At 42.3% G+C, this 25,816-nt stretch overlaps 1 long non-coding RNA gene across 4 annotated transcripts in view; it reads right to left on the bottom strand.

The window, feature by feature from the left end:
• Positions 1 to 2,025: 2,025 nt before the first annotated feature.
• The window catches only part of LOC106028683 (uncharacterized), a 41,162-nt gene continuing 17,371 nt past the window's right edge, over positions 2,026 to 25,816 (bottom strand). For 2 of the 4 annotated variants that reach the window (XR_010043295.1, XR_001202306.3), the window contains exons 2-5: positions 24,597 to 24,776; positions 11,094 to 16,507; positions 9,177 to 9,307; positions 2,026 to 7,844 (exon numbers count right to left, since the gene is read on the bottom strand). This is a non-coding gene — a long non-coding RNA (uncharacterized LOC106028683). The remainder of the gene's footprint in view (positions 7,845 to 9,176; positions 9,308 to 11,093; positions 16,508 to 24,596; positions 24,777 to 25,816) is intronic. The other 2 variants (XR_010043296.1, XR_010043297.1) reach the window with 2 other exon arrangements.

The following is a 25,816-nucleotide window of genomic DNA, read 5'->3' as shown; positions in this document are numbered from 1 at the left end:
CCAAGGAATTAGAAGTTTGTAATAATTTTCTCAGTGAAATTCACCTAGAGACTCTAAGGTGCTGCCTTTAACATAATCCAAAAGGCCCTACCAACATGATCTCCTGTCCTGGGAACTTCATCTCACCCTCTCAACTCTACCTAAAATTAAATATGCAAGGCAGTGACCGGTCCCACAGCCAGCCACCCACAGGGTCCACTCCCTGCTCTGACACTAGCTAGATCCGTACCTTACACACACCTGGACCCACTCCAAACCAACTTCCTGTCTGCACAGTGAGGACCCTGAGTCTTCAGGAGACATTGTGAGCTGGTTGACACACTGGAGTGAAGGGCCAGGCATGAGACTGTCATCTACATATTATTTTCTTTTAAATAATATAATTTTTGCATGCATCCGTCAGATAGAATGCATGACTTCCAGTTATGTGGATCCAAAATATGAAATAATCTCATGTTTAAGCTTTTAAAATAAGCATTATGAAATCCAAATTAGATGGATATATATAGATTGAAATGGGTAAAGATACAGAAATAGACACAAGGATAAAGACAGAGATAGATACCCAGAGGTAGAGAGACATAGACAGACAGATCTGCTTTTTAAAAAAGATGTCAACTCTTCTAATCTGTTCCACCCTTGGAACTGGGTTCCCCAGGAACCCAGTGATCTCCTTTAAAGCAAAGAGCCATTCCTGGGCCCCTAACTAGAAGCCTCAGAAAACCTCTAGAGACCAATGGCTGCTTAGACAAAACCCTTCACTCTGGACCTCAGCCCTGGAGAGGGCATGATAATCACCCTGACTTTTCCTGCCATGGAAACTCAAGTAAAGTGTCACCTTCTGAACGAGTTAGCTCTCGAATGAGTATAACATCAGTGGCCTGCAGCAGGGGGTGTGATGAGTGTGAAACAGTTCACTTCTACAGCCCTCACAGTAGTACATGCCTGCAGTGTTTACAACAAGGGCTGTGTCTTTCATTCTGCCGCATCCAGTGAAAAACAAGCAACAAAATAACACACTTTGAGTTGAAAGAAACCTTTGAGTAACTCAGGTGTTGTGCCGCTGATTCTCTCCTCAGGGGAGAATACCATCCAAAAGACATGCTGAAGGTGATGCCTCACGCCCAGGCTGGTTGATCAGTCAGTGCACCACGTCCGCCTGCATCTTACGGGTGATGACTGAGTTCAGCCCGGTTCCCACCCTGAGCGGTGAGCAGAGGCCCTTGCTTTAGCTTTGGTTTGCAGGGACTTTGCCTTGCTGCCCAGCCTCAGAGCCCCCATGGCACTGCATGAAGGAAAGAATGGAGCCCTGTGCCACTTCTATTGGGGCAAGAGAAATAGTAAATTTTTAATTCTCATTTTCCGTAAAAAATTCCAGATGTCCATCTTTCAGCCACATGAACTAGGATTGTTTTTCCCTCTCCCTGCAGCAACCTCAGGCTCTTACAAGCATATTTTTCCCTTTGTGTATAATGAGCTGACATCAGAGAATTGTGTCCCATCACCAAAGTTCCTGTGTTATATTTGGAAACAGGGAGGAGGTTATTAGGATTAAATTAGATCCTAAGGGTGGGGCCTGAACCTCCAGGATTAGTGCCCTTGCAGAAGAGAAGACGGAGCATAGCTCAGGTACACAGAAGAAAGATCAGGTCAGGACATGGGGCTGGTGCCATCTATATAAGTCACAGAGAGAGGCCCTCCCAGAACCCAGGGCTGCTGACACTTTGATCTTGGACCTTCAGTTGCACCATTGTGAGAGAATAAATTCTGTGCTCAGACCACCCGGCCTGTCATATTCTGCTTTGGCCGCCTGTCCAGATGAAAACAGAGCCCAGAAGTGAGGGGAGCCCCCTCCCTCCCCTGAGGCTGACAGTGAAAACTCTAACTTATGCATCCATGAGGCTTGAGGGGCAGCCAGGTAGTTTACATTAGCAAAAGTGCATATATAACATATATATATATATATATATTATATATATCATACATACAAATATATGTATACAAAATATACATACAAAAAATAGATCTATGTATAATATACATTATATATAAATGTATATACAATATATAATAGATTATATATAAATATTAAAGACTACATTTTTGTAAAAGGCAGAAGAAGCGCAAGTGGATTTATTCCTATAAATGATCAAAGATAAAGTCTCCTCTCTCTCTCTCTCTCTCTCTCTCTCTCTCTCTCTCTGTCTCTCTCTCTCTCCTGTATTTTCCACTGAATTTTTAGTTAGAATGTAAAATCCTGGGAACAGCGTTTTGGTGTCCCCAAGTGTTCATTTCATTCACAGCAAATCAGCCAGAAAACCACAACAGCTACAAATCTATCATCATCGCCGCTCTTGTTCTCAAAACACGACAGTGCTGAGTCCTAAGATAAATCCATGTGCCAGGAATCCTATTTTTCAGAAGTCCAATAAAAATAACAACAGGAGATGACATCGGAGCCATGAGAATGTTTGCCCTCCTTTGCAAAGCAGAAGACGCTAACTTCCGCTCCACACCATTCCAACTTCCGCTCTTCACCAGCTCCAAGGACAACGCCAGCAACCGAGTCTGCAAAATACATGGCTGTTGCCAACATCAACAATCTCCCGTCCTCGGGGGAGTTTTCCTTCTTCACTTCCCAGCTTTGGAAAGCATGGGCACGCCAACACCTTCGGAGGACGCCATGGAACTGTCACTCGGTGAGGTGACGGTAGATAAGGATGCATTTTCACCCTTGTGAATAAGTAGATGCTACATACAGAATAGTGATCTCTTGTGTCAGCACATCCGTTGGGTCAGCTTCTGGCCTCTGAGTCATTTAAAGGCTTTGTGGGGAGCAGGGCTCCAGGGAAGTGTGCACTTAGGGAGCAGACTTTGGCACAAAACCAGCACAGACAGAATCCAATGGGTGTGGGGAGGAAACATCTGCTGCCCCTGGCAAAGCCGGTTTTGGGTTCCTGGCCTGCAGTGGCTCCTTACTGCCTCTTCTTCACTGTGGTGAAATCTGGTTTTTCCTGCTCTCATGGATTTCCCTGAAAGTAAGTAAGCTGATATCTCCATTTGCCTTGAAGTTTCAAACTGTCCTCTCAGATCTGGAGGGTGGGTCTTCCTTCAATAATTCATGGCTAACTGGGGTTCCAGTAATGTCACAACTGCTCCTCCAAAAACACCTGGGGCCTGGAAGGACACACAGCAGGGAGACAATAAATGGGTCCTGAGTCTCTCAAGTTTGGTTGCTAATCCAACGAAAGCCCTGGGGCTGTGTCCCTGGGGGCCTTTCATTCTGAGCCACAGTCCCTTCATCTGGAGCAGTCAGAGAAAACAGTCGCTGTTTATTAGTTTTTCTTTTTATTATGATAAGAACAATGAACCTGCAATTCTGTCTTTCAGCAAATAGAGTACAGCACAGCATTAGCTACCGATGCCACTCTGGGTCTCGCCTGCTGATCAGCAAGTGCGCCGATGAGTAACTCCTCGTTTCTTCCTCCCCTTGTTCCATGGCAAGCGCCATCCCACTCTTTCAGTCAATGAACTTCATTATTTTAGAAATTGATGTAAGTGCAATTGTTAGGGCTGATCCATTTGTGATTCGCACATTCTCGAGTTGTAAAATGATTGGAACATCAGTTAGCTTTGAATTACTGAAGTAAGAGCCACTTGTGAGATTTGCATGTGACCCAAAACAGCGGTTTACAGCCTTGGCTCTGTGGATCCATGCACACTGGAGCCCTTTTGGGGAAGATGGCACCTTGGGGCTTGTCTGAGTGTCCCTCCGTCTCATGAGACAGCCAGCACTAGGACAATCCTCAGGTACAGTAACGCAGTCTTCTCTACACACTGTAGATGCTGCTTCTGAGAACAAATGCGAGGTGTCCTTTGCTTTGTCTTTTTTTTTTCTGTCCAAAAATGAAATATCTACAAACTCTCATGACCTTTATCTTCACGAAGCTTCAGTCATAGATTTCCAGTGACACTGTGGTGTTAATGTGTCCACAGTCAGGTCTATGGTGACTATATTAACTGAGCAGATGCTATTATTAATTCTAAGAATAAAAAAGTTCAGGGGCGTTGGGGGGTGCGGCTCAGTAGTAGACAGCTCACTTAGCATGTGTAGCGCTGTTCCATTCCAACCCTTCCACAGACTGGAGACACCCCAACTTCAGATTTCAAGTCACCCAGTTGAAAGGTAGTAAACAAAGGTGATCTTGTTCATAGATCAAGCACTGACAGGGAGCTGGGAAGATGGTGGATCAGTAAGCAGCAAAATAAAAAGCCTCTCTGAGAGAAACAGCTCAGATGCTGGTATAAAACATCCTGGAGAGACCAGATGGAAGGGGATGGATCCTCTCGACCCAGGAAGAAACTAAAGGAAAAAGGGAAAAGAGGAGAGAAAAAGGGGGGGAAATAAAGAAAAAAAAGAAAGTTGTGGATGGAAAACTGTAGCCAGACGCACTTGCACTGCAGCTGGTTCCATTGTAAATGAAAAGCTGCTGGAATCCAAAAACATGTGGTCGAGGTGAAGCTGGAGGCTGGCGAGCCTAAGGGCCTCAGCAGGAGAATGCAGTTGCAGAGAGTGGCAGCAGCATGGAGAATAGTGCTCAGCTCAGAGATCCGTGCCAGCTCGTGGTGCTTGCAGGGAAATCGGTCCTCCCAAGGGAGTGGGTGACTGGCCGGGTGACATTTTGGAGTTGGGCAGGTTAAGCCCAGAACCAGAATGGCAGCGGCTTCACTCAGCCAACTCCTAGCACAGAGCAGATTGGTGAGAATTGCTTGGACTGAATCCTGCCCCTGTGCATGATCCAATAGCAAAGGACAAGGTCTCCCTGAAGTTATCCTTAACCAGCCCCGTTTGTGCAGCACACACTAATGTGGTGAAGACTCCCAGAGCTTGACCAGGTCAGAAGAGAGGGACCAGCCTGCCCCATCCCTACTTGTACTTCAGTGGTCATCAGCAGACAGGAAAGGGCAGCAATCCCTAGCCAGCACGCTACAGAGTAATCATAGCCAATACAGGAAGTGCCAGGGACCCCCATTATCCACTCCTCTGGAAGAAACTAGAAACATGACAAGAGGAAGAAACAAAAGGAAGTCTCCAACCCTCAACCCAAACAATACTGGCCCAAGAGAAATAAACACAGGAGAATTCAGGGGTTGCACACCTGCAGCACCTGAAAAAGCAGCATCTGGCATAATTATCTTTGTGACATTATAAAAGAACTCAAAACAGAAATTCTAATACAAGTAAAGGAAGATATAAGAAAAATAATAAAAGATGCTAAGTACCTGTCAAGAAGACACAGTGGAAGAATAGAGGAACATAGAAAAAGGAGAGAAACCTTTGGTGAAAAATATTTTAAAAAATCAAACAGGCTCAAAGGGACTACCAGGAAATTAAAAACTCCATTGAAAGCTGGCAAAACTGCTTGAAAGAAACTAAAGATAGACTATCAAACCTTGAAGACAGGTTTGCAATATGTGATCGTGAAAGGAAAGATCTCTTAACGATAACAAGGAACCAGGAAGTAACAATACAAAGGCTAGAAGATGTCAAGAGAATTTATAACTTAAGAATAAAAAACATGAGTGAAGAAGCAGGAGTAACCACAAATGAAATACAAAGGCTATTTACAGAAATAATTAAAGAAGACTTCCCAAGCATAGGAAAAGGAAATGATATCCAGATATATGAGGCGTACAGAACTGCAGGCAGCTATAACCAAAATAGATCTATACCCAGGCACATGATAATCAAGTTCCCAGAAATTCAACACAAGAACAGAATATTAAAAGCTGTCAGAGAAAAGAAACAGATCAAAGGGAAACCCCATCAGAATCATGACAGACTTCTCGACACAAACCATCAAATCAAAAAGAGCTTGGAGCAAACTATTCCAAGCCCTAAAAGAAAATAACCTCCAACCCAGGTTGATGTAAAACTACCTCTCAAAATTAATGGAGAAACAAGATGCTTCCACAACAAAAAGGATCTGGGGGAGTTCATGACCATCAATCCAACCCTACAAAAAATGAAAGACATTCTAGAGACAGAAAAAAAGACCATGATTTCAAGAACGGCGACAGAGGAACCTTACTGAATGAGGAAGATAGTGTAATGAAGGGGAAAGTAGATAACCAAACAGCAGAAAAGTAGCATGGCAGAGATAGAAAGACTGGCCATAATCGCTAAAATGTATGGCCTCGATACACTAATAAAAAAAAATACAGGCAGAGTGGATCAGGAAACAGGGTCCAGCAAGATGCTTTATATAAGAAATATAATTAACCTGAAAGAGGGTTTATGGACTGAAGTCAAAGATGAGAAAATAATGCTCTATATGACAGGGAACCACAATAAAGTGAGGGTAGCTCGCCCATCAGCTGCAGATTGGTTGGCAAGACATAACACTTTTATGCAATGGAGAACTACTCAGCTGTAAGGAAAGAAAACCTTGAGGCTTTTGTAAGTAAATGGATATAACTTGAGACCAAGCTCGGGGGTAAAAAGGTTCAGAACCACTTAGGTAAATAGCAGGTTGTCTCCCTAACCTAAAAACTAAAGAATTTAGTGGGACACAAAATGTACAGTGCACCCTGGGAAAGTGAAAGGGGAGGAACTGTCTAAATAGGGAAGGCAGAGGACATTGTTAATCTTGTATCATGATTTGAAACCCATATTGCTTTCATCACTCTGTTTAGTTTGGTTATATTCTGTTCCAGTTTGTCTACCTGTACTAGATTTGAGGGCATAGACTTCTATTCCAAAGACAGCAGGATATACTATGGTAAACATTTTTAATCTCCTATTAACTTAATCTGAAGCCCTGTATTGCTTTCACTGCCTTGTTTTGGTGTCATTTGAATCTGTTTTGTTCAATTGCTGTCTTGGCTTGACTGATTTTATTTGAATCTATTATGTTTGATAGTATTAAGTCTGAGGGCAATGACTCTGAAGACAATAAGATCCACTATGATACGCATTCTGGTTTGACTATTACCCTCTTTTGAAGTCCTATAATGTCTCCAATGTTTTGTTTTTATTGATTTTATTCCATACTGCTATGTTCAACTTTATTGTACCTGATGATATGGACAATTTTATTGAAGATAACAAGAGACATCATGGTAACCATTGTAGATCTCCTTGTATTGTGGTTTTAAATTATGTACTATGTCCATCCTTTTGTTTTGAATGACCCCATTTTGTTTTTTTCTTTTCTTTTCTCATTTGGTTTTATTCTTTTCAAAATAAAAATTTAAAAAAGATCAAACATTTTCTTATAGTTCATGGAAAGAAAATTCTTCATTTCAAGGTTGAAGAGAAGTGTAGTTCTCAGATGTAGTTTTAGAGCAGATTTTCACTGACTCCTGAAGATGACTAAATTAGTGCTTATACCTGCTGATTCTTTTCCAGATCACAGAGCAAATTTCTTTCCTTTCTAGGACATAGTCTAAAGCTTAAAGTGCCGGTTCAGCATCAAGAGTCAGCCTGATGCTGATATTTATTCTCCCTGAATCTGTTTCCTCATCTGTGCCATGTGGTTAATAGCAGGTGTATTATCTAGTTATTGAGTTTATTAAATGAGATGATGCTTCTCAACATCTGTGGGATTAAACATCACTTAAGATCGTTAACACATCACCCTTAGTGTGCAGTTCCTCACTGCAGTCTTATTTTTCCCTTAAATTCTACTCCAATTTCAGTAAACAATTGGTTCTTTCTTTGGCAAGGAATTAAAGTCTGCTTTCTCTTATAACACATTTTTTAGCAACAAAGTGACTTAGACTAACTGGGAAATTTTTCAAGAAACAAGTCAGCTGGTTGCTTCTCCATTTTGCAGCACCATCTGTGAAAGAGAGCAATGGGGAAAGAGATCAGCCACGGACCTTGCACGCAGGCCTTTCTGCAGAGACCTGTGGGAAGGGGCATCCTACAGGGTTGGGGGAAGGGTATTCTAATATTCAGATGTAAGCATTCGGTATTCTAATATTCAGATGTAAGCATTCCTTCTGGAAATAGCAATAGAATACCCAATGTAGTCATCGCACTGTTCTGAAATATATATTTAAACAAAACTGAGTAAATTTTGCAAGGATTAGCTACAAATAACAAAAATATAATGTAAATATATTGTTCTTTATATTTTCCAGGTGAAACATAAGTTTTAATATGTGCTTGGCATTAGGTCCATTTTCTTGAGCATTTCTGATTTATCACTGGAACATAATCTAATCCTAGACTGATTTCCCTAAGGGATTAGTCAACATTTATTTTAATGCCTTTTAAATCTTTGGGTTCATAAAATCTTACATCTCTCAATTTAAACCAAATCTTGATTTCCTGGAAATCCTGGTTAATGTCAACAATCCCTTGAATCTTTACAGAGTAGCTGGTAACTCATGGAAAATATTTGAAGCAGATTAATTCTCAGTGGCCAAGGCTTTCCCACATGGAGAACAGCATACTTTTCTCTTTGTTTACTCACACATTTTAATAAGGAAAATGCAAACAAACTCCTAAGTTACTCAGTTACAAAGTATTTACTGAGCACTTCCTGTTTCATGATATGCCATACCAATAGACTAAATTACTCACTTCAGTTAATCTCTTTAATCTACATGGTACAATAATTCCTTTGTTTTTCCCTCCCCGTCATTGTTGTTTAAAGATTACACTTACATTCATTTATTTGTAAATGTTCTTTGGGGCATTTGTGTTCCAGTTTTCAAATCAGGCTACCCAAAAATGGAAGAATGAATAAGACATTAAAATATATATGCACCAAAGCATATAGATAGAGATCTGTTTATATTCATGTGTAAATATTTGCTTACCAGTTGGATCACAAACTTAAAAGTAGCATGGATTACATGTATTACATTTATCATGTCACTTGCTGTCTCCTATCTCTACTAAAATAATGATCTGCCTGTTAGGAGAAGAATAACCAGCTCTGACATATTGCAGCCCTTCTGGATAGCAAAGTACCAGGACTAAAGAACTGACCCAAACCTACAACATTTAACTAGAAGCTTTGGCAGCATAAACCTGGCATCAGTGGGTGCAAATGTCCAGCATCAACCCTGCCATCATTACCAACATTATCACCCACCAGTTACGATCACTCGGGAACCCCTGGCAGACCATCCTGGGGGAGCTGGGAGTCTCTGCCACTCACTCCACTCATCTGTATTTCTCTATCCAAGCGGAGACAGGGACAGAAAAGCGTGGAGACGAGGACACTCATAGGATCTCATCCCCTCGTCTTTCCCCCACGGTGTTAAGACCTCTGAAGGAATCCGTAGAAACCTGGAAGATGAAAGGAAAGCTAGTAAGCAAACATTTACATGTGACTATAGACTATGTGTGTCCTAATCCATATATACTCCCTATCTACACTGTAGTGCATGTATTTTAATATTACATTCACACTATATAATTTTTAATGCTATATTGGACAGCTTGGTGAAAACTTGGAACAGAGATGCACCGAAGAGCATCATGAATGGATGAACATGAATGCAATCTCTAAATAACAATAACAGGAAGGGGGAAAAAGGGTACAGAAAGGAAGAGGTTTGCACTTCATTTAACCGAGAGAACCCTCAGGGAAGATGACAAGGGGGTGGGGGAGAGAAGAGCAGAAGCAGAAAAGGACCCCTGGGAGGGCCCTTGCCTGGACCCCGATCAGAGTGTTCGGCAGTAGAGGGGCGGAGTTAGTCACAGAGGTAGGCCAGCAGGTCCCCCACAACACCAGGGTCTAAGCCAGCACTGATCGGCTCACTCAAAATGAGAATCCTTTGAAGTGACTGTGACACCGCATCCTGCTAAATCTTCACACTCTCCCTTCCAGACTTTTAAAGAACTTGAAGCTGGACCTATAATTATATATGAAAATCTTTGGAGATTTTGATTTGCTGCTTGAAAAATGAAGCCACGGTTACATAAAGCCCATGTAGATGGGAACTGAGCCCCTGACTGACCATAAGGCAGAGAGAAGCATCTCCGCGGGAGATAGCTCTGCGGACAGACAGGCACACACTGCCAGGAGACAGACTTCCCCAAGCTCAGTGCAGTCTGTGGCCTTATTCCCCCCACCCCACCCCACCCCCGGTCACATGTAGGATGCCTTTGACTCAGGACAGTGCCAGGGCTCTCTCTGGTAGACAGCAGCACCGATGTCAAGGGCAAGAGCCAGCCCTGCAAATGCTACATGAAGATGGCAGTGGTCCTCAGTGGGTAACCTGTGCTTGGTTCTATCTTCTAATTAGAGACAGCAGAGCATCCTCATCACTCACCCCGCAGCTCTAAGTCCCACTACATACCAGGCACCGGAATTCCTCAGGCTCTTGTTGAAACTAAAGATCGTCCCTGCCCTCCCACTCCCCATTCCGCACCTCAATCTGTCCTTCCAGGCCATTTCCATGCAGGTGGTCCAAACATTTGGGGAAATAACTCAGACACAGCCATTGTACTTTTTAATGTTACGCCATGTCTTAACATTTGCCAAATTTTAGTCATCCTATAATGTTTAATCCTAGAAAACCAAGCACTGTACAGCAGACACTAATGCTGTAAACACTAGAACAATTTCAAGGAAAGTGTGCATGCGTGTGTGTGTGTGTGTGTGTGTGTGTGTGGTAGAGAAAGAGAGTGATACAAAAGATAAAGTATTCAAAGTCCCTAAAACATGGGCTGATCCAACTGTGTATATTGACTGATCTCTGTCTGCCTTGATGTCAAGGGATGAGAAATACATTTCCATTTCCAAAAACAATCGTTTGGAGCCTGGTGCAGTAGCACGTGCCTGTAATCCCTGCACTTGGGAAACTGAGGCCGGAACACTGAGAGTTCAAAGACAGAGTAGCCTTTGTAGTGAGCTCCTATCTCCAACAAAATTAAAATGCATAAACTCCATACGGAAGGAAATGAGAATGCTAATGCCCAGACATACAACTGTATCAATAATTCAGAGTGACCTCCTGGAAATCAGCAAGCCATTTCGTATTATTCATGAGGTCAACTTGAAAAAATATTATTTAGAAATCAATTTGTTGACATTTCTTGAATTCATTCAGACCCAACTTCTAGGCACCTCCAGAAAAGAGCATCAGTGAGCTACAGAAACATCCATCAGGCTGCATCTCTTGGCTTCAGTTCATCAGGTCGCTCATGGTCCAGGCTAAGGGCTGATGGCAAAGTCAGTCAGATGCGGGAGACCAAGGCAGCCTTTCTAGTGCCACCCACTGTACCTGTAACATATGTCCATCCAATCAATATTTGTCACATGAATTAATTCTCTGACGCATTGCTCTTTTGATGTACAGCATTTAAATCTCCTGAATTCTCGCACACAAGAATAGGAAATTTGAAATTTTTGGTACCACTCTAAATGAGCTCCTTACCTTTGTCGGTATGGATAGCCACTAACACTTTCCCACTGTAGTAATTTACGTATGTTAATGACAATGCAAAAGTTCAGGGCCCTGAATTTCTACTCTACACACCTTCTGCATGGCACCCCCAGGAGGGCTGCTCCTGTCACTTCTGCCCTCTGAGCCACCTCCTCCTACTCCAGGGCTCCACCTACTCCCGTGAACACAGGCCCATCTGCCTGCAGTCTGGGCTTTCCGGTGGCTTCTTTGTCCAAACCAGAGGCCTAAAGGATGATGAGGAAAGGGGTTCAAGTGGGACGCTACAGGACTACCTGGCTGAGGATTGTTCTTGGGTAGACTCACCTAAGACGATTTCGTAACTCTTTCTTCTTCTTTTGAACTTACTAGGGAACTAAGATAGACTGGTTGGGCCCTCCCTTCAGCTCATCTCTGCCCTAAGAAAACAAACAAACAAAAAACCAAGCAGAGACATTTAGACTTCTTGAGAATCCTCATCCACATTCCCTCCTATCCCATTTGGCTATCTCAGGCACTATTTTGAAACTTGCCCTAAGGCCTCACCACTTCCCAGAAGGCCCAGCCCAGTCTCTGGGGTGAAAACAATTTACTGTGACCCCACATTTGCAAAAGACAAAACCACTATCTGCTTCATAGCCATGAACCAAAAGTGTGGATAAAGTCACCCAGGTAAAACTGAAAAATGTCAGAATTGCAATTAGCTCATTGACTCAACCGCAGACTCAAGACAAAGCAGACTCTTGGATGATAGCGGTCAAGGACGCCACCTCTGAGCTTTTTGTACTGCCTGCTTCTTCCACGATCCGCTCTTCTTCGACCTTTTCGTGTGCATCGGAGGATACCATTGTGGAAAAGCACCACAAATAAAGTGACAGGAAGCCACTGCCAACACACTACATAAAGATGGGCATTCCAACAGTAGTCATAGCTTTCTTCTGGAAAATGGGTGAAAATGAAATCGTAAGTCAAGCATGTATTTTTTTCTTCTCCTTTTCTACTTCTCTACACAATAACTTTAAAGATGCATTATCGTTACTTCTATAGAAAAAGACCTGAAAGACTCTCTTTTCATTTAGCTTTCTACAACAATTTGATGGTAAACACATGAAAGCGGGCTGGGAGCATTTTATCTCAGAGACTCTTTAAGGTGGAAGAGACTTCAGAGGTCACCATGTGCATTGGCTCTCAAGCACGCTAATGATGGTCCTGCTCTCAGAGATTCTGACTATGCAGATGGGGAGGAGCTCTGGTGTAAATGTCCACTGAATACATTCCCAGGGTTGCTCTGCTATCCAACTAATGTGTGCACACCTAGTGCAAACATCTTATTTTTTGCATAGGGCACCAGAGCCCCTAGGACTGAGTTATTAAAGACTCACTTAAATTCCTTGGAAGCAAAATGAATATTTTTAGTTATTTAGCAGACACTAATCACAGGTCTACCATGTGCACTGCTAAACAGTGGTCATGGAAATAAGGAGCCAAATAAGACCCAGAGCTTGTGGCTCACATCTTACCAAGTCAAAGCAGATAACCATCCAAGTGTTAAACCAGAGAGTGCATTCTAGAAACACGCGAAAGCTAGACCATGCCGCACAGATAGAATGCGTCATTGCTGGTCCTCTACACTCAAGCCTAGAATTCTGTCTGAAGGAAATATCTCTGCCTTGGTTTTTCTTTTGAAGAATCAATGGTAGCTTTTGGCACACAATGGAACAACGGAGTGATTCCACACCACTAGCTGAGGAAGTCTGATCAGTAGCTTCCCAACTCAGCAGAGCAAGACCCTCAAGCACTATTGAGAGTCTCAGGCACTATTTTGAAACTTGCCCTAAGGCCTCACCACTTCCCTCAAGTCTCAGAAGACATGCTTAGAGTGAGAGGGAGACAGAGGACAACACGAAGGCCTTCAATTTTCCAGGCCCTTCTGCTACCCTCTGTGGAAGACGCAAGACGGCAACAAGCCCTTTGTGTGGGCTAAGAGCCAAAATGTGCGTTTAATTTCCAAATCCCTATTTCTGCTGAGCTGTTCTCTCCAGTGCCCCTTGGACTCACGTTTGTTCTGCTAGCAACCTAGGTCCCTTGGGAGCCTACACAGCCCTGGGCATCTGCCAGCCAAGACCCAAATGCCTTTCTGTCCTTACAGCCAGCACTGGTACACTGACTCCCTGACAGAATGCTCTAAAAGGTTAGCCAGGGCAGTCACGTTCCACTGGGTACACACAGACACACACGCAGGTGACTCTGGGCCTTGCTGATACCTCAGACAATTCTGTTTCCCAGGTTTGTTTTGAGCTCTTTCTGTGTCTTTTCATGTGCCATTTGGCAGTGTCTCAATTCCATGGGAAACAAACTTTGGATTTCTTTCATTTGTATCCAGATCCTCTTGTTTCCCATTTTTGGCCAAATTTTTTACCAATAGACCCCCTAAACACCAACTCTGTAGTTATGAATAGGTTTTGGTTTTGTTTTGTTTTGTTTTGTTTTGTTTTGTTTTGTTTTGCTGAAATAAACACCAACTACATAGTTGCTCCTTGACTGATTGAGGGGAAATCCATTTTATTACAGAGAACAAATAACAGAAGAGAAATTCCTTTCAGAGCCACCATGTTCAATAAAGAAGGGTGAAGGATATTATATTTTGGGATGATTCAAAGATAATGAATGATTATCCTTTTCCACAAATTATCTGACCATCCTATTTTCTGGGAGAAAGGCCTAATAGATGGACCACGTCTCACAGAAAATGGTGTCTCCTGTTCTTGTTGTTATGAAAGAACATGGACACAGACATAGGCTCGAGTTCCCAGAGCAGAATTCCTTTTGAGTTCAGAATGTTCCGCTCCCCTACAGTGGTTCTTAGCTTCTTTATTCCTGTCTGTATCCGGGATGAAATAAATGTAAGTGCGATTACCTCAGATGAGGATGTGGCGGAAACGTTGGTCTCATGAAGAGGCCTCCTCTCCTGGCGTTTCAGTCACATGTTTCCTCTCAGAGGTCAGTGGTGGAGGGAGATGATCCTCCTTGGTGACAATGTCTCCAATCTGTCCCTCATCAGAGCCAAAGCCTTATCTCAGCCTCCCTCTCAAACACTACCTACCGAGCATCCGCAGCCATCTTTCAAACTCCTTTCCTGTTTACTGCCTCAACACTGGGAAATGGCTCACTGAACAAAGGCCTCCCTCAAGGCCAAGCAGCGTGCGACAGGCTAATAGATATCCAAGCCAATGTCTTTCAAACGTTATTGTGAATCATCTTCCCCTCCTTCCTTCCCATGCTTCAGTCCCCTTGCTGGCTCTGAATCTTGCTGGCCTTTTGTCTCAGACCTCGGCTGCCTCCAGGTTACAGTGTGTGACCGAGTTGTCTTTGTCTCCTTTATCTGCTTCACCGTGTCCCATTTTCCTAGCGGATCTGGCTCCCACTTTTCCACAACATTGTTCTTTTGTTGCAGGGGGAGAAAAAAAATAACTTCTGGAGACAGCAGAAACCCAGTTCCAGAGGCCATGGGGTGACATCCTCTCTCACCTGTTCTTTATTCATATCTCATTTTTAATTGCATTTTTTCCCGTTTCTCAAGCACGGTACACCTCCCTTCCTCCCTGACAGGAAGGAACATTTTATTTCTCATTCAAAACGCTTTCCTCCTGATCTCGGTTCTTCAGAAAGCTCCAGAGCCCCCTGTTACCTGTTGGCTTTTCTCATGTTGGTTGATCTGTTGGCCTTGCTATAGTTTATTACCTTTTCAACCTTTCTCCCCCTTCCTCTTTCCAAACTTAGGCCAGAACTTGCAACCTGCTGTCCTTTCTCATCTTCACTATCATTATCTTCAGACCTAGTCTTCCCAAAATGGATTTTTTTTTTTTACCAACCCCATGCTCTTTAAAGAAACAAAGAGGAGAATTATGTGATGGTTTCCACTGTCGGAGTGTCTGAGGCTTTGTTTGAGCGAGAGCTTCACATCCAAAGCTAAACCTTGACTTAACGTACAAACTCAATTGACGAGAGGAGTGCGCAGGCCCAGGCCCACCAATCGGCCGAGGATACAATCAGAGGGTTATTGGCAGGTATCTTCTTATCTCCCTGGTGCACTGAAAAAACTCAATTCATTAAAATAATAAAAAAAGATCTCGGTCCCTCATGTGAGCGGCATGTGATTTTCCGTGAACGTTCGGCTCAGAAGGCACGGTGCCTATTATACATTCCATTTATAAATCAAACGCCCTCGTCCTGCGGCTGCACGCTGACATGCCAGCGAGGTGTGGGTCAGACGCACACACTTCCACGTGAACGGCAGATGAAGGCAAAGAGACGGGGAAGCGGCTCTTTTTTTGCCCCCCTTTTCCACCAGTAATAGGCAGCTCGAACGTTAAAATTGGGCTGCGACTCCAAAACCAAAGTCCCATGAACCATAGCAGCAAAGAGACTTGAGATGAAAGGCAGGAGCTGTCTGTTCCCTTGGATCCTTCGCCTTTCTTTCTCTCCCCTTCATCATGTTCATTGGGAGGGAAAGGCTGTGCATGTGTGTGTGAATTAAAGAATGTGTCTAGGGAAAGATCGGGGGTGAATCTGGCCCAAGAAAGTCTTTGGTCTCTAAAACCTGGGAAGGTGAGTTGAGCCTGGGAGTCTAGGGCTGTGTCCATGCCCAGAAGTGAAAGGAGAGAGGGCATTGAGCTTGGCGATTGAAAGGCCATGGGGAGTCCCGCAGGGACCCAGCTCCATGAAGGCAACAGGTCCCAGGCAGCACAGCCACCTTGTGGCCACCTCGCCGGTCCCCGCCCCTTGAGGGACTGATGTTCTCTTACAACCTCCAGTCCATGCCCAAGCAGGCCACTCACCAAGGTCCCCTGGGGACACAATTGTATTAAGAAAATCTGTTTCCTACCAGACAAGGTGTGGCTCGATTTCCCAACCCCTGTCTCTGGTCCCTGTTCCCATACCTTATAATCCTGTTCTTTCTCTTCGTGAATAGTAGAAAATGAAATGAAATGGATGGTAAAGAAAAAAGAACTCACCTGAAATCCCTTTGGACTTCTTTTTCCTCTTTTAATTACCTACTGTACCAGATGACGGCTAGGGAAAAAGGAATTGAGGGGATCTAGAAAGATAACAAAGCAAAAATGTCGTTCTAAAATCACACATAATCAAGAAATGGTCACATATTACATCGACCCTATGCACAAATGAGGAAAGAAAATCTTAAACAATGGTAATATAATTTTTTCCTTAATTATTCATATGTCATGTCTTAAAACTCCCAGATCTCTTGGCTTCCAGATGTTGCAAAATATAGAATAAATAACTCAGTAAAATCCCCTATATAAGAGAAAAGGTGAAGATGATTAAAGTACAATACAGCTAATTATTTTCCTTGAAACAATGAAATCGTGTCAAAACAAGGAGGCCATCAAATGAGGAGCCAATGGGACTTCACATTAACCTGTCTCTCCCGAGGGATGAATCTAGAGGAGAGGTCTAGAATTCACCTAAACTAGGATAAATGGGTTGTTGAGTCAGAACTGTTTCATCGGAGGGTTTAATCATTATAATCTTTTTAAACTATGAGTTGTTATTCAAATAAGCCCTTAGAATAGTTTTCAAAAATATAGATTTTACAGAAAGGTTGAGCACAATATCAAGAAATGAATTCTCCACATGAACTCAAAAAATATAATATTCTCAGATAATTCCAATGTAGTAATCAGACATCAAGAATGATTGGAATACTGTTTTGGCCCATATACAATGTAAGGGTCTCACATAAATAATAATAATAATAGTAATAATAATAATGTGCAAATGTTTGAACAAAGAAGTGGCCTTCCATATGATTTTTTCTGGCAACCAAGAATGAATGAGTGTTGTCAGCTGGTCCCCCTTTCCCATGTTGCATGTGCCCAGGTAGCAGAATTGAGAAGGGAGAAGTGAATTGCCCTCTCCCCATAGCACAGACACAGTACCTGGACTCACCATTGAGAAGGTGAGCCTTGTACACCCTGCTGGGTGAAACATAGCGCCTATGATTCCAGGCAATGATTCTTACTGTTTTCATTAAATGCAGTAGTTAACTTGAAGCCAATTTTCTTTGATTATGCATAACAGATACCTCCTGATCATTTTTATCATAGCGACTGATACTGCTTTTTAGGGTAGTTTTTAGTTTTTTAATTAACTAAGTAACACGTTTTCATCTGATTTTACAAAGTCAGCTTTGCCTTAGCTGGCAACTTCAGAGCCTACATAAAACAAATGGTGATTTGTGGGATAAAACTAAATGTATTAATCTATAAAGCAGCTAAGTTGGTTAGAAAGAATATTTAGACAATGTCTTAGTTACTGCTCTCATTACTGAGACAAAAAATACTTAACAATCTTAGTTAACAGGGGAAAGTTTTATTTAGTTCACAGTTTGTGGAGGTTTCATTCAGAATCTACTGGCTCAAAGGCAGGGTGGCACATGGCAGAGGGGCAACTGCTCATGGCAGCAGAAGACCGCAAAAGCAACAAGACAGAGTAGCGGGGGACAAGCCTCTTTTTTTGTCCCCTATATTGTATGCAGGCTACTCAGCCTAGGGCTAGTGTAGCATTCACACCCTTAATCAGGATTGGGCCATGAATCAATCACAAACTCTAGGCTCAGCAGCCTTTGAAAACCCCTGCGACGAGCACATGAAGCTTTTGGGGGACATCTAGACACAAATCATAATAGAAAACATGCTCCCTATTTTCTCACAACTGGGCTGTAACCAGGTGAGAAGATGTTATCCCCAGCAGGTCATGTATCTAAATGACAAGTATAAATTGCAACATTAATCGTGTTTTTCACTTTAAAAACTGTGTATGATCTTTACTCAGATATTTTCTCTACCCACTAACTTAAGTCTACATTGTTCTTTCAAGTTCTGGACAACAGATTGCATATGCAATACACAGAGCTTTAGAAAGTCATAATAGTTTATACTGTGATTCAGACTGGTATTAAAGCATTCAAACAAACATATCCTTGGAGTCAGTCACCAGTGTAACAGTAAAATGTCTCACAAAACCTCAATCTAAATGTTTCTACTGAAAAACAAAAACTCTAAGGCACAGAGAGATGACATGCTCAGCTGGGTCAGCTGGGATAAGAACCAAGTCTCTTAACTGTGAATCTACTGTTTTTCCCAATGAATCATGTTGCTTTAGTCTTACTAATTAGCAGGACTCAGATTAATTACAGATGGGAGATATAAGCTTGTAACTGAGAAATCTGATTCACCAGCTTACAAACAGCCTAAGATGTGAACAAAAGAAAGAGATCTAAACAATAGGCAGTCACAGTAAAGGACAAAGGTTTATCTGCCCAAGGTATAAACCATGCCCAACAGGCATGGTTACTGGCATGCAAAGAGGCAGAGATCTTCACAGCTATAAATGTCTTCCTTCCTAGTTTTTCATTTCTACTCATCAGTAGGTCGTTTAGATTTGAACCAAAATTTTACAAAAATTCCCTTTCTGTAACAACTCAGGAGGTTCCTTTCTTAGTTCAGTATATATCTTGATAAGAATAATAATGTCTAGAGTGTACCTAGATTATATCTTATGTAGCTTATATACTGTTTGGTAGTTATTACTGAGATTTTTTAAATATCAGATACAACTAGGAAACTTCAAGATAACTTTCTAAAACAGAAAAGTTACCAGAAATCCTTGATTTATTTAAAATTTGAATTTTATTTGTACCAAAGTTATACATAGGGTTTACATTTTCAGATAGTTGAAAGGTTTATTAATCAATAATAGTCTCTGACTGAGGCCTGTTCACTAGAAGCAATCAGTCTTGAGGACTTTCAGCTCCTTATTTTATGTCAATGCTATATTTCTTTTTTTTTTTTTTGTCTTTTTCTTTTTTATCAGTATCGAGGATCAAACTCATGACCACACACTTGCAAGGCAGGCGCTTATGCTGCTAAATTAATCTCCAGCCCCTATGCTATATTTCAATAACAAGTTTACTTGAACAAAAGGAGTTTTCTAGATTAGACATCAAGGATTGCTTTTTCACCTTAGAAATTAAGGATTAGCTTCTTTTCATCCCTTCTGCAGCTTATCAACATATATATGCATACTTTCATATGTAACATGCATATATCATGTATGTATTTGTGTACCTACGACTTAATATGTATGTATAAGTGCATGTGTACTTTCTTACCCTCCTATTCCCCTAATATCTTTATATCTTACCTTTCAGTTAGTGCCTATTTAGTGTTCATAGTGTTATTCTTATGTTCATCCTAGTCTTAAATAAGCAACTTCATTAAGTTGACTTGGAGATGCTTTTCTCCCCTATATTTCAACATCTCTGCAAACTGGGTGTATCTTTCAATTGCTCTCAGCCTTTGAAATATAGCTTAAGGCTTATAAAAAATTTTTTAAAAAAAGATTCCGTGACCCCAGAGTCAGTTAAACAGATCTGCTCAAACATCTCTGAGAACCGAGTGTCTTTCAATTGCCCTGGGACTTTGGGCTGTAGTTACTGCTGCCTGTGCAGAAGTTTGCCCAGAGCTGTTGACAGTGTCATCACTCAGCAGAGTTCATGCGTGGTTGGTACCACACATGTTGAGTGAAAGTGCCACATAAACTATCTTCAAGAAGAAATGGCATTTGTAAGAGAGCTGTGCACACAGACAAAAAGGAGTGGTAGGGAGCAAACTTGCTATTACCAAAGTAAATGTTTGTCACTAGAAGAAAACCAGCAATTCAATATTTTCTTGCAAAGTATAACAAAGCGCTTTATGAAATCTAAGAAAAAGATGCCCCGGAGTAGAAGGCACCATGTCACGTTGGTTAATGAGAAGGTGGAGAGGAGGGTGTACTGCAGCAAATGTAACTGAAGATGCAGGAACACAGAAAAAGCCCTCAATGCAGGTAGAAGATGCATCCAGTGAGGAGACACAGATGCCACTGGTGCACACAGGGGCAGAGAGAAATTTATAAATTCTCTCTTCTCATGACTATTGTTTCTTTCTTTCTTTCTTTCTTTCTTTTTTTTTTTTTTTTTTTTTTTTTTTTTTTTCCTTTTTCCTTTTTATCGGTACCGGGGATCGAACTCACGACTGCCTGCTTCCAAGGCAGGCGCTTATGCCGCTGAGCTAAATTTCCAGCCCCTACTATTGTTTCTTTTCATCTATTTTTTTTTTCCTTTGCTTTATGTTGTGTTTTATTTTGTTTGGTTTTGAGGCAGGATTTCACTCTCTAGTTCAGGCTGGCCTTGAACTCTCTGTATTGCCAAGGCTGGTCTGAAGCTCAAATCCAGCCTGCTCAATGCTGGAGTTATAGGTGTGCATCATCACAACTGGATCCTCTGGTCTAGTTATTTTTCTTGGATCCCTACTATTTAACCATGGGAATTCCTGAACTAACACTTGAACTTTTAAAATCTTTTCAATTTTCTATTTTTGCCAAATTATTCTACTTTTTTCAAAATTTCCAGTATTTTATCTTCTTCTTTTATTTTTTTATTTCTGCAATCATATGTTTAATTTCAAGGGATGTTCACATTCTCAGTTTTTTTTTTTTTATAATACCGTAGTCTTGTTCCATAGCTACAATGACATTTTATATTTATGAAATCATTTTTGCTTCACAGTTTTGTTTTTTGTTGTGGTGATGGCGGTTTCATTTGATGGGGTTGGGTTTTGTTGGGTTGGTTAGGTCAGGTTGTCTGGGTTGGGTTGGGTAGATTGGATTGGATTGGGTTGATTGGGTTGTGTGAGCTGGATATGTTGAGTGGGTTGGTTGGGTTGGGTTAGGCTGGGTTTGGTCTACACATGGTTTAGTTACAAAATCCCTTTGCTGTTATTCGGTCCCTCTCTCTTCTGTTAACAGCTTCCCTTGAACAGGTAGAAGTTTGTTCATATTTTGAATGGAGAAGTGCAGGGCGGATTGGCAGCCTGGAGTCTGTGACAGGAGGGGACCTCACTCCACTGCTGGCCTGGCAGGCAGCTCCTGGGCTGTGCTCAGCAGGCACTCTGGCCTCCTGCTGGTGAGTGAAAAGGTGCAGCTAGAGTCCTCTTCTTTAATCACACAGGCTTTGGGATGATTGCCCTGCTTTTAGCAGGCCGTTCCTCCCCTAAGCTATGCAGGACCCCTTGGCCCAGGACCCTCTCGTTCACTGCTCCAGAAAATCCTTCTCCCTTCTGCATATTATGGTGTGGAGGGACACAGAATCACTCAGCCATGAGGGACCAACTACCCAGCATGAGGGTACCGACCAGTTGTAGTTACACAGCATGAGGATACTGACCCACTACCTAGCATGAGGGTACTGACCTCCTGCCCAGCATGAGGGTACTGACCAACTACCCAGCACAAGAAGCCTGCCCTAAGGCTCAGCTGATTGACACCAATTTTCCCCTCACTTTCCAGATTGCTTGTGCTGCCAGCACCTCCCCTTCCATGATCAGAGGCTCAAATCAGATAACAGTTCCCCTCTCTCATGGTCTGCTGTTTGTCTGTGGCCTGCCCAGCTCCTGTATTCGGTTGCCATTGTCCTTGGTTGTCCTTGAGGAGTTCCCCCTTTCAATACAGCTTGACTCCCCTTTGAGTGTGGCTTTGGGAGGAAGCTGGGGTAACTGCACCTGTTAACTCACTGACTTTAGTGAAATCCCCCACTTAACTGTGACCTAACTGTGACATCTCTATTGGAATCACTCATAGAACAGCATTGAAAACAACCTTGTAGCATAAAAATTTGTCCAAATAGAAAAATACCCATATAAAAATGGTCTCTGTGTAGATGTTGTTCAAATATCTGCTGTTCAATAAAAGAAAAAAGCAATAAATTCTCTGTAGATGCAGCAAGGTGTAAACTGTTTGTATTAGCTGATGACTTAGGAGAAAGTAAACATTTTTCTCTTGCCAGTGGCCTGTGAGTCTTAATTCAGATTTTTTTCTTAAGTGGACCCTGGTGATTTTCTGTCATACCCAATGCAGAGAGGCCCTGCGGGAGAAGAAGAGTTGGAAGATGAGTGTCAACAAGAAATGTAACGGGGATGAGACTAAGTTTGGTCATGTGGGTGATTCCTGCCCCGTGGGGTGACTGCAATGATCCCGGCACCCACACTGTGCCACGTACCCCGCTGTGCACAGCAGAGGGCCCTGATCTCACCATCATCTCCACAGATCTAAGCAAGCCAGGGAAGCCCTCTGACTTGGTCCCAGGGATCAGGTGCCGGAGGCCTGCTGGCTGTCAGCACACAGCACTTTCTCCTGCCTCTGAGCTTGGCATTGTGTGCAGATTACTTGTCTGATAATTGAAGGAGAGCATTCCTTCTCCTTGGGCACGCTCACCAAAACAAACAGCCCAGCTGCCCTTGGCAGCCCCCTGAGGCCAGCAAAGAAAGCCAGGCTCGAGTTGAAGACAACAATTTGGACGGCAGAGAGGCAGGGGGAAAACAAACACACTCTTGCTCAACAAACCCCAAAGCCTAGTCTGCCACTGTGTTTTCCAATATATGAGTTAACCAATTTATTCTAAAAGCTGGGTTAAGCTGGGTCTCTCTGGACTGATAAACCTCATCTCTCTATATGAAACATTATCCAAATTGTTTATCACTATTCTATAATCATCGTGAGGGAAAAATGTCCTGAGAGCTTGCGCACACTGGATTAACTATAATAAGAGTGTGAAGTGGATCCTGCCATTCAATTTCAAATGGTGCTGATAAAATCCACTCACTCATGGGCTCATTTGCAATTGAGTGAATACTAGCTAGCTTTGCTGGTCACTTCTACCATGTAAAACAACAAATATATTTAAATGTCTTTGCCTAGAGACCTTCTCTTTCTGTCTTTAGTTAACAAGAACTCTGTTTGGACATAACTTTTAAAAACCATTTATGCTATCCCTGGAATGACACTTGCCAAGTCACAAGCATTAGCAAAACAGGAAAGAAGGATCACATTTCAGCGCCGCGTTTGATTTTAATTCAGAAAGTAAACACAGATGAGACTTACTCCCTGTAGAGAATCAGTTGAAAGCTTTTTTGAACTTTACTGTCCCAAAGATTAATATATTATTGATTAAATAACACAAGGATAAAGCAACTCAAAACATAGCTGTCTCAGAGCTGAATAATGCAGACATTTGTCAAAAGTCAAATCAGATAATTAAGCAAAGTCAATATATTATGCCAATTTAATTATCTGATTGGCTATCTAAAGTAATTTAGGTAACTGTCAAATTCTCCTTTTATTTTGGGCAGTGGGATCATTTTATGAACAAAAGAGAAACTTAACAGACACATAAAGCAGTCATTGCAAATGCATGGTCGTTAATAATCTTTCCTGCCTACATTGACTGCCTTGTTATCCCATCCGGGTTCATAGCTTTAAACACCACGTCTATCATACCAGTTAGGGCCAGTTTTAAATCTCCAGCTCAGAACTCCCTCCAGTCTCAAGACTTTCGCATCCAACAGACTTTATATGGCTCCCTGGGGGTGTCCAATAGATTGCACAAAATTTATCTCTTGTCCTTCTCCCTTGGAATTCACACTACCTAGAATCCCAGATCCCTGCGGAAGATAACTGCACCTTTCCAGTTGCTCAGGACAGAGGTGCTGAATCATCCCAGACTCCCTTCTTTCAAAAATATCATATCCAACTCATCAGTAAAGACTTCTAGTCAATCCTACCACCCAAACGCACCCAGAATCCAATCTCGTCTCCACACTGCCAATTCTACTAGCATTGCGCCTTTGCCAGCTGTGGCTAGGATGATTGCAATAGCTCCCCATGGCAGTCTCTGCTCCCACATTTGGACCCCTCCGAGGTTTATTCTTTTAAATATGACATCAAACCATCTTATCCTTTGTTCACAATCACCCAATAGTATCCTGCTTGCTTCAGCATTTGAACTGAAGCTGTCGTGGTGGCCTCCCGGACCTCAGCCTCTAGTCTTCCTGATTTCATGCCTTTGTCTCACTGACCACAGCCCACTCAGGGCAAACTCTCTCTGGGCTCTTCTTCACTCTTTTTTCCACTTTCCCAAAAAGTTCCATGTGGTCAGAGCTGAGGAAAACCCAGCCTGGGGTCCTGTTTAAAACTGCAAACCTTTGCCTGCCTTGCAAGCAGGCAGTCGTGAGTTTGATCCCTGGTACTGATAAAAACGAAAAAGACAAAAAAAAACCAAAATTGCAAACCTTTGCTGTGCGGTCTCCCCGTGCCAGCTTCCCACTTGGTTGCTCTGTGTTTATGCTTCTCCTGGGCCATCATCACCATCATCCATCCCAAGCCGCCATGTTTGCTGTCTTGTTCTCACCAGAAAGTAAGAACTATGAATCCAAGGGTCTTGCTTCGTTCTCACGTCTCCAAACATTGCACTGGACACACAGAGGACAATCAAGTCATATTTAATGAATGCATAGAAAAGGTATATCATATTCCTTGATGATGAAAATGGAAAACTTCCCAGACTAACTCAGGCTTTGTGGATACATGTCACACCTAGCATGAATGGAAAAATACCAATAAACTTTAATATTTCACTCACCACACCTAGCACACATGTACAGATTTCAAAACTGCCCACAGATTCCAACACCCCAACTTCTGTCCTTTTTCTCCGTTCAGCCCATTGCAGACAGTCATGTCTGCATCACATCTTGAGATAAGCTATATTTTTCCTCTATTTTTCACTCTAAAAATTTCAAGCCTAGGGGGGAAAAACAGAAAATAGTAACACAAACATCCTATATTTTCCTTACACAGTTTCTTGATTTTTAACATTTTGCCTCATTTCATTTCTCTTTCTCTCTCAAAAATTCGGTTTCCTCCTGGAATGTTTGATAGTTATTTGATCATATCGTACAATTTTTATGCCTAAATTGTTCATCAAGTATTACTTAAACAGAATGATGTAGTTCTTTCTATCTAATTCAATAAAAGGATCATATTCAGAAAATGTAACATCGTTATCCAATATATATATTCCATATTCAAATTTCCAAAAATGTTATTTATGGTTAGACTGATAGATAGCTTAATCATAGACAACAAACCATATTTTAGTAGCCGTATCTCTCACTTTTTTTGTGTCCCAGCCAATGGGTTCTTTATTACCAGATCAAGGTTCAAGATTTCCAGCAAAAGTTTTAGCTAAAAGTTAGAGTTTTAATGGGTGCCTCAGTAGCCATAAAGAAGCAGCCCAAATGAAGGAAGGGGTTACAAGCATGTCCACATAGCCAGGCTACCCCGACCGGAACCCAGCAGCACCACTCAGGACCTGGGAAAACTACATGTCAACCCCTAGCGTCTGCTGCACTGTGTACAGGGAAGGGCTGGTCGCACTCCCCCGCCTCGCAGGACCCAGCTGTAGATAGTCAATCAATACAGGCAGAGTACTAGACGAGGTGGGCCTGGC

The sequence above is a fragment of the Cavia porcellus genome, unplaced genomic scaffold, assembly GCF_034190915.1.
Source record: "Cavia porcellus strain 051 isolate PalLab524CR breed Dunkin Hartley unplaced genomic scaffold, mCavPor4.1 scaffold_26, whole genome shotgun sequence".
Lineage (NCBI taxonomy): Eukaryota > Metazoa > Chordata > Mammalia > Rodentia > Caviidae > Cavia > Cavia porcellus.
Note: the sequence above shows the minus strand (reverse complement) of the source record. Positions and strands in the feature narration are given on the sequence as shown.